This window comes from Eleutherodactylus coqui, chromosome 2 (genome assembly GCF_035609145.1).
Source record: "Eleutherodactylus coqui strain aEleCoq1 chromosome 2, aEleCoq1.hap1, whole genome shotgun sequence".
In the NCBI taxonomy this organism is placed as follows: Eukaryota; Metazoa; Chordata; class Amphibia; order Anura; family Eleutherodactylidae; genus Eleutherodactylus; species Eleutherodactylus coqui.
Window position 1 is genome coordinate 183660592 of NC_089838.1, and position 8777 is coordinate 183669368.

General features: G+C 43.9%; 1 protein-coding gene across 3 annotated transcripts in view; it reads left to right on the top strand.

Annotated features, from left to right (window-relative positions):
* The window catches only part of DMTF1 (cyclin D binding myb like transcription factor 1), a 44331-nt gene that overhangs the window by 31845 nt on the left and 3709 nt on the right, over positions 1-8777 (top strand). The window lies entirely within an intron of this gene.

The following is an 8777-nucleotide window of genomic DNA, read 5'->3' on the forward strand; positions in this document are numbered from 1 at the left end:
TGGGGGAGAGCGAGGAGAGAAATTTCCTCCTGCCTACCCGCTGTAAGCCAGCGATACTAGGTCCTGTGCAGCAGCACGAGAGAGAGTATGTGTGGGGACTATTCTAGGCATGTTCTGTAACATGTGCAGTGAGGGGGAGTAGGTCTGACCATTACCTATTGTGATATGTCATTTTTTAAAAATGGGAATTGTTTGCCCGACATTTGTCCTGTCTAAATGGAGCCTAACTGAGTTCTTGGCAGTGAGCCTAGCCCTGAATCTCGTTCCTATAAACATACAATTATGAAATTGTCAGTGCTTTAACAACTACCAGTTGCCCAATGATTCTAAGGACTCATCTCGTTGACTGTAATGTGCCCACAAGTATATCATCTGCAAATCCTGCTCTCAATATGTTTAATGTTGAGATTCTACCATAACCCATTAAGGACCAAGCAATGTAAATTTATGGTGCTTGGTCCTGGGCTTTAAACCCAGCCGACAGTTAAAAAAAAAAAAAAAGGCGGGGGTTTAAATCTTCTGCAATCAATCAGAAGTAGGTTGGCTGTCAGCTGTTAGTCACAGCTGATAACCCGGGGGGAGAGGGCAGAAGGGGTTTTTAACCATTTCTGTCTTCTCTTTTCCCGAATACACAGCCCTCAATCAACGCTATGTACGTGAAAGTTGAAGTGTTTCTTCCCCTACGCAAGTCAGCAGTCACGTGACCGCCGGAATTCCCTGGCACAACAGATCTGCTGGGTCCTAGCAGACACCGGTCAGCTCTGTCGGTGACTATTGTCACTACAGGGGATGTTTTTTTCCTGTAACTAGGGCTCCTATGGATGCCCCAGCTACAGTGGGAAAGTGTCAAATTGAAACAAAAAACATGTGAATGTCCCCTAGAGGTCTTATATGATGTCATGGGGGACATAGTAAAAAAAATAATTATATAAATAAAGAAAACAAAATTACAGAATAAAATAAAAATATATACATAAAAAAGAAAATTACTCAAAGCCGACGCCTACCAAAACCGTCGCCATATGCCCTGTAATCCAAAACCATACATATTATATATCAAAACGTCCGTAACAAAATGAGGAACCCGTTCCTATACTTTATTTTAGCATGAATATACTAATTTAAAAAATGACATATCACAATAGGGGATGGTCAGACCTACTCCCTCTCATTGCACATATTACAGAACATGCCTAGAATAGTCTCCCATACAAGTCAATGGGTCCCCTCCTGTTCATTGTATGAATGGCCCATGAGCCTGCTGAAAAGCATATTAAAGGGGTTGTCCCGAGGCAGCAAGTGGGTCTATACACTTCTGCATGGCCATAATAATGCACTTTGTAATGTACATTGTGCATTAATTATGAGCCATACAGAAGTTATAAAAAGTTTTATACTTACCTGCTCCGTTGCTGGCGTCCTCGTCTCCATGGTGCCGACTAATTTTCGCCCTCCGATGGCCAAATTAGCCGCGCTTGCGCAGTCCGGGTCTTCTTCTTTTCTGAATGGGGCTCCGTGTAGCTCCGCCCCGTCACGTGCCGATTCCAGCCAATCAGGAGGCTGGAATCGGCAATGGACCGCACAGAAGCCCTGCGGTCCATGAAGACAGAGGATCCCGGCGGCCATCTTCAGCAGGTGAGTATGAAGACGCCGGACCGCCGGGATTCAGGTAAGCGCTGTGCGGGTTGTTTTTTTAACCCCTGCATCGGGGTTGTCTCGCGCCGAACGGGGGGGGGGTTTAAAAAAAAAAAAAACCCGTTTCGGCGCGGGACAACCCCTTTAATGCAGCAAACTCAAGATGGCCACATCCATAGTCTAGTACAAACAATTAAATAAAAAATCTACAGTCAGAAAATAAATTAAAAGATGGAAAATGTTTGTGTCTTGTTTTAAAAAAAAAAAATGAATAATACATTCCCCTCCAGCACATTACTTGTTTTCTCTACATTCTGCTGTGTTCATAACTTATAATATGATCTTCCACTGTATCTTTGCTCATGAATATTCATTGGGGTTTTGTCCCTGATCAGTCCTATTGCTTTACGTAATTTAGCATCTACATGCTGACTTGCCTCTCCTATAATCACACATTTACTAAGTAACAGTGAATGTAATTGGTCAGACTGACTTTTCAGTGTTTAAGCTCCAAAATCAAACTTTCATAGAAGACCACTCAAAGGTGCACTGAGGTCGCTCACACCGGGCGCTTTTTACAGTGATTTGGGGCCGTGCCCAGAGCGCCTCGCTAATCGCTGTACAATGCTCCTGTTGACTTAAATGGGGCCTCGCAAATCTGCGCTCAAATGCGATTTTCGAGTGCTGTCTATTTTTTAGCATTTTGTAATGCATCTAATCACCCATCACAATGCTGGGCTGCATTTAAAAAGCGCAGACAAACGCTGCGCCATGCATTCAAAAATTCTGCTCAAAATCGTGGTAAAATGCCCCAGTTTCGAGCGGCCTTTTTCTGAACGCATGTATGAGAGTGGCCTTAGGAGGAGCCTGTAAGATAAAATAGTAGACTGCTCACCACAATCCCCAGAAGGCTCGGAGTGCATGGCACGATGTAGTGCCCACACACCTAACACACTGATTGTATGCAAGGAAGGAGATCGGTTCTCAAAGTGTCTTGATAAATTAGTAATTTATTAAAAATAAAAGGGTAAAATAATTCAGAAAAACACAAACCTCCTAAAGCAGCAAAATAACCACTCTGAACCTGCAGTGGGGCCCTTGTAACATGTGAATGCACTACCGCACTAGAATGGCATAGCTTATAAATGTGTAATAGAACCAAGGCTTTTATTCAACAGCACGCCTGCCATCCAGTTAGTAAGGAAATATATATTGTATTTCCTTTTAGTCCACAGATGATACAACCAACAGATGACATTTTGGAATATTCGTGTATATAGGTTCAATACATGTTGGCTCCTTTCCCAAGCAGTCCCAGCTTGTTCTTCAGTAGCTTATAGAGGTATAAGCGACTGAAGAAAAAGCTGAGATAGCTAGGAAATGTGTCTGACAGAAATATGTACTGAGTTAGACTATGTGATACTATTCCACCAAGAGGTCCTGAAGGAATGCAAGATTACAAATTATTTCATGTGGTTTGTATTCAAATGACATATCCTATGTATTGATATGGATATTCAATTTTTTTGTTGGCTGTATAATGCATAGGTTAAACAGGAATTCAATATGCCAAACTACTAACGACCACTTGTCAGTATGTGGGTGCTTCTGATGCACCGCCCCTGGTGATGTCATCAAAGGTCCCAATATATATATATATATATATAACACAGGGCCTGACCAACAGAAGAACAACACAGTTAGGGCTCTTGAAAAGGGGATAAAAATAATAAAATGAGAATACAACTAAGCCATTATTATCTCAGACACAACTAGGGAGTCCTAACAGTAAACACCGACCTACTGTCACCTCAGAGATCCGGTGGACTGAAGAACCTTCAGTTACGTCACTGTTGTGGTAGGAGCCATTGTGCAGTTTGGTAGAAAGTACTGGATTATACGACAGCAACTACTACCAGGACCTGTGATCATGTCACTGTCATGTGATCACCTGTGTGAGTGGAGTCAGGAATTGCATGACCAGGGGCTCATCATTGTATCCAGGAGTCTGGTGATGTGTGGAAATCAGGATGGATGTGGATGTTGCAGAGGTGTGTATGTGTGATGTGTATGAATCAGGCTGTAGCAGGGCTGTGTGTGTGATGTGTGTGAATCATGATTTAGCAGAGCTGTGTGTGTAATGTGTGGGAATCAAGATGGATGTAGTAGAGCTGTATGTGTAATGTGTGGGGAACATAATGGATATACCATGTAGCAGACTTTTGTGTGAATCAGGATGTAGCAGAGCTGTGTGTGTCTTGCGCTGTGTGTAATGTGTGGGAATTAAGATGGATGTAGTAGAATTTTGTGTGTGGCATTTAGTAGAGCTGTGTGTGTAATGTGTGGGAATTAGGATGGATGTAGTAGAGCTGTGTGTGTAATGTGTGGGGATCATAATGGATTTACCATGTAGCAGAGCTGTGTGTGTGAATCAGGATGTAGTAGTGCTGTGTGTGTCATGGGCTGTGTGCGCGATCTGTGGGGTCAGAATGGATGTAGCAGGGTCCATAGCAGCAGGCCCATACAAAAGCACTTTACTTACTACCGTACGTTGTCTTTTGACACTATGTCTGACTCCAGAACTGAAGACTGAAGACAGGGCTCTGGCAGAGCCATGCATTTTGCTTGCCCTTGCTGTAGTACCAATTTTTCTTTAGACAGGCTGAGCTGTTATGCCCTAAATAAATTCCATAGAGTCAGGTGGCCAGTGAACTGCCTGCCAACCCCCCTCTTCTGCTGAAGCGTATTTGGGCACGCTCCCTCAGGCAATATTAAAACATTCTACAAAAGTCTTTCCTTCCCATATGGAGTACAAAGACATTTTAGCCAGGGAATAAAACCTTCCTGACAAATGCTTTACCGTGCCAAAGCGTTTGGATTTGGTGAAAAAGTGATCACCTTCAACATTAGTAGACCCCCCCCCCCCTTCCCCCAGTGTCCTGTTTGTCAAAACTCACCATCTTGCCTATGGCATATAGCTCGTCCTTACAGGACATATGGGACTAAAAATTGGAATGGCAACGGGTTTGGCACTTTGTCCTGTTTTTTGGGTTAATAAGGCCACTACTGAATGGGCTAAGCAACTACATCTCGGCATTCTTTCTAGCTCTCCTCAAGAGGAATTAGCAGACATTGAATAGCAGATAGACCAGACAAGGAAGTTTTATCTGTGAGACCTTCCTGGATATGGCCAGACTACTCACTCATGCCAGACTCCATGGCTCAAATAGGCGACCCCCACCTATTCCATCAAGAATGAGTGGACGACTTTCTCTGTGCAGGGAGACGTGGCTTCCTCAAATCTGAGACACCTGGGTTCAGGTGGTCATCTCTTCTGACTATGCATTTTCAACCCATCCCCCAGATTGCTTCTACAGGTACAGAATCTCATTGTCTCCTTTAAAGGCTTTTGCTCAGATGATACATACTCTCAGGGGGTCCCTCTTCCTGCCTTAGAATGCTCCAAGAGGTTCTATTCCAAGCTCTTCGTGGTACCCAAAAAGGCCCATTCTGGAACAGAAGAAGTTGAATAGATTTTTCAAAGTCCAATACTTCCGCCTGGTCGTTGAAGTCAGCATTTGCGTCCATGGAACCGGGGGAAATTTCTGTTGTCCATTTGCATCAAGGATGCCTATTTCCACATCCCAGTTTGCTGAGTGCCCCAGCGATTCCTTCACTTTGCCATCTGCTCGGATCACTACCAATTCACAGCCCTATCATTTGGGTTGTTCACGGCCTACTGAGTCTTCACAAAGGTTGTGGCATCTGTGATGGCTCTCCTTCACTCAAGAGGTATAATGACCATTCCCTACCTTCAGCACTTCACGCCCTAGATAACTGGCCGTTGCGTACATAAACCACCAGGGCAGGACCGACGGCTTGGTAATCATGGCACAAGTAGTGAAGATCTTGACATAGGCCAAAGATCACCTTTCAGTGATCTTGGCAGTTCACATACCGGATGTGGGCAATTGGATAGCCGACTTCCTCGGCAAAAAAAAACTATCAACCTGGGAGAATGGGAGTTGCATCCCAAAGTGTCCCAAGTGCCCTGTCAAAAATTGAATCATCCGGACATCCATTTGAATACACCCAGACTCATAAACCTGTGTCCAGATCTCAGGACCCCCAAGCACATGTCTTAGTAATTCCTTGAACAGATTTTCAGTTCCTGTATGTCTTTTCCCTACCTTTCCACTCATACCTTCACTTCTCAAGGTCAAGTGGGAGGGCCTTCTGGTGATTCTTATCATGCCAGACTGTGGTTTTGCTGAACCTGTCATGTAACCTATGATAAATGCTAGAAAGCTCTCCTCTTTCCGGGTTTATCATCATGTCTGGAAGACATTCTTCCTCTGGTGCAAACAACGTGACTTCTATCCTGTTTTTACACTATCTTGCCTTTTGCCTTTCCTCCAGGAAGGACTGGACATGGACTTGGGCCTTAGTTCCCTGAAGGGTCCGGTATCAGCATTGTCCATTCTTTTCCAACATCTCCTGGCCTCAGTCAGCTGTCCGTACTTTTCTACAGGGAGACTCTCCCGCCACTCCTCCATACCATTGTTCTGTCCCTTGCTAGGACCTTAAATCTGGTACTGGACATGCTGCAGGTTCACCCCATCAAGCCATTACACATCATCCTGAGCTTGTCTTTTGTCCTGTAAGCGAGCCTTTTTGGTAGCGATCACTTCTCTCCACAGCCTTGCTTCCCAAACCTCCATTCAGTCTTCCATAAGGACATGGTAGTCTAATGCACCATGCCCTCTTCTTACCTAAGGTGGTGTCTGCCTTCTACATCAATGAGGACATTGTCCTACCTTCTTTCTGTCGATGCGCCACACACTGCTCTCCCTAAATTGGACCTGGTTCAAGCTTTGAGGATATCTCTCTCAAGTGCTTGGATTCTGTTTTTGTGATTCCAGACTTCCTGAGATATGGCCTGGTGGCTTCCAAATCCAATATCTCATGTTGGATAAGGTCAGCAGTGGTGGAGGCCTATCTTGCAGGTTACTGCATACTCTACTGTGCAAGTGTGTACGGTCACTACATGAGCTTCACTGCACATCACCTCTTCACTACACACTTTTGCATCTGCTGACGCCTCTCTCAGACAAAGAGTTTTGCAGACGGCCATAAACTGGCTGCATTTGATCTACTCTTAACCACCCCTGAGGGACTGCTGTGGAACGTCCCATGGTCCTAAGCTGTGTCCCCCCAATAAAACGGACGAGAAAATGTTTTTGTTTTTTTTTAAATACTTATTGTCATATCTTTTTCTTGTCTCGTTCATTGGTGGATACAGCACCCACCAAAAGCATTCTTTAAGGTTTATGTTTGTTTTAAAAACTCCTTTTCAACCTACTTGCTGCTCCTAGTGCTTTCATATAAACTTGTTAGCTTGATGCTGGCAGGAGGAGCGAACTGCTTAGTGTCCACTTCCTAGTGGCAGTAGCTATGCCCATGGTGCTAAACTGTGTCCGCCCATGAACGAGACGAGAGATTACTGCAAGGACAAAGTCTATTATTTTTTTTTAAGCGAATAGCTTATTTCAGAAGGGTTCATGTTCTAGGGATTTATTGTGTTCGCCAGCTTTCAAATTGGGAAGGAATTTTCCCTAAAATGAGAAAAATTGGCTTCTATCTTAGTTTGTTTGGGTTTTTTTTTTTGGCCTTTCTCTGGATCAAAACTGTGGGGTATAGGCTGAACTGGATGGACATATATTACATCATTTAATTGAAATGGCTGGCGCAAATATTTACTTAAAATTTGAGGGAAATTCTGCCGACGGCCTCATGCCCATGGCTGTGGCAGAATATCACCGCGGAGTGCGCCACGGCGCCTCCCGGATCCGCCTCTCTATTCCCATCCCTTTAGCCGGCGCACATGAGCAGTACAGCGCATGACGCACCTGAAGTGTGAGATGATGCAGTAGGCGGGGCCATGTACTCATGCAATACTTCCGCTGTGCTACAGCGGAAGTATAGCGTGACGGACAGCTTCCATTCACTACAATAGAGGCCGGTCCCGCGTATTCCTGCGGTAATCAGAGCATGCCACGGTTTCTTTCACTCTACGGAATTCCGTGCCAGGAACATTGAGCTATTAGGTTCAATAGAAACCGCTGCGTAAAATGCGGCAGAAATCCGGCCATGGCCATTAGCCTAATGCTCTTCAATGCAAAATGCCTCTTGAAATCCCTAGTGCAGATTTCTGTCCCTATGAGACTGATAGTTCAGATCATTAAGACCCACAGTTGGGCTGGGATTTAAAGCTATAATGCAGGCACTGCATTACAGACTTATCGTATACTTTTGAGAAATTGTAGTAATAACTACCCATAAAGCACCAAAGTATAACCTATTGCTGTAGGTAAACAAGGTCTGCCATGCCATTATTTTTAAATGACACCTGTTTGCTTAGAACCTAAATGTAATACCGGTATTCTTCTGTTAGGCCTCATGCACATGAGTATACAATTGTGGTCTGTGAAAAATGCAGCAGGTGCACTGGATATTTGTACATTTTTGGTGTGTTGTATCGATATTCACAGCATTTTTCATATATGCATTAAAAAGAAAATATAATAAGGCCACTCAATTTATGTCGCTTTTTTCACCAGTCTACTGATAACATGTGAAAGAAACCTATTGACTACGTATGCAACGGTGCACATGCTGCATTTTTATGCTACCCCATAAACGTAAAAGGGAATAAGTAACCTACTTGTAGCCTGAAAAGCTGAACTTATGGACAAAAAGTAGGTGACCCAGCAATGCGTTATACTTACGTCCTCCATTGTCAGCACAGTCCGCAACCCTTTAGCCCATTGTGTGTTCTAATTTTATAATACATTGAAGCCACGACTTAAAGCGCTAATGGGGAAAGTAAGTATAACACTTGCATCCCTGGACTCAGCGGGTCCCCTCCTTTTATACCAAAAGCTTAGCTTATAGAGCTAAAACTAGGTAGTCTCTTTAATGGCCAATTTAGTCTCTGCTAATGGACCAAAATAGGACATGTAATTTTGCACACACCAATACAAACTAATAGTGCTGTGTGTATTACATCCATAAAAACCATGGCCAGAAAATACACCTGTGTGCATACATCCTTATGGTTATTTTTCTGTACAGGTCTCCTT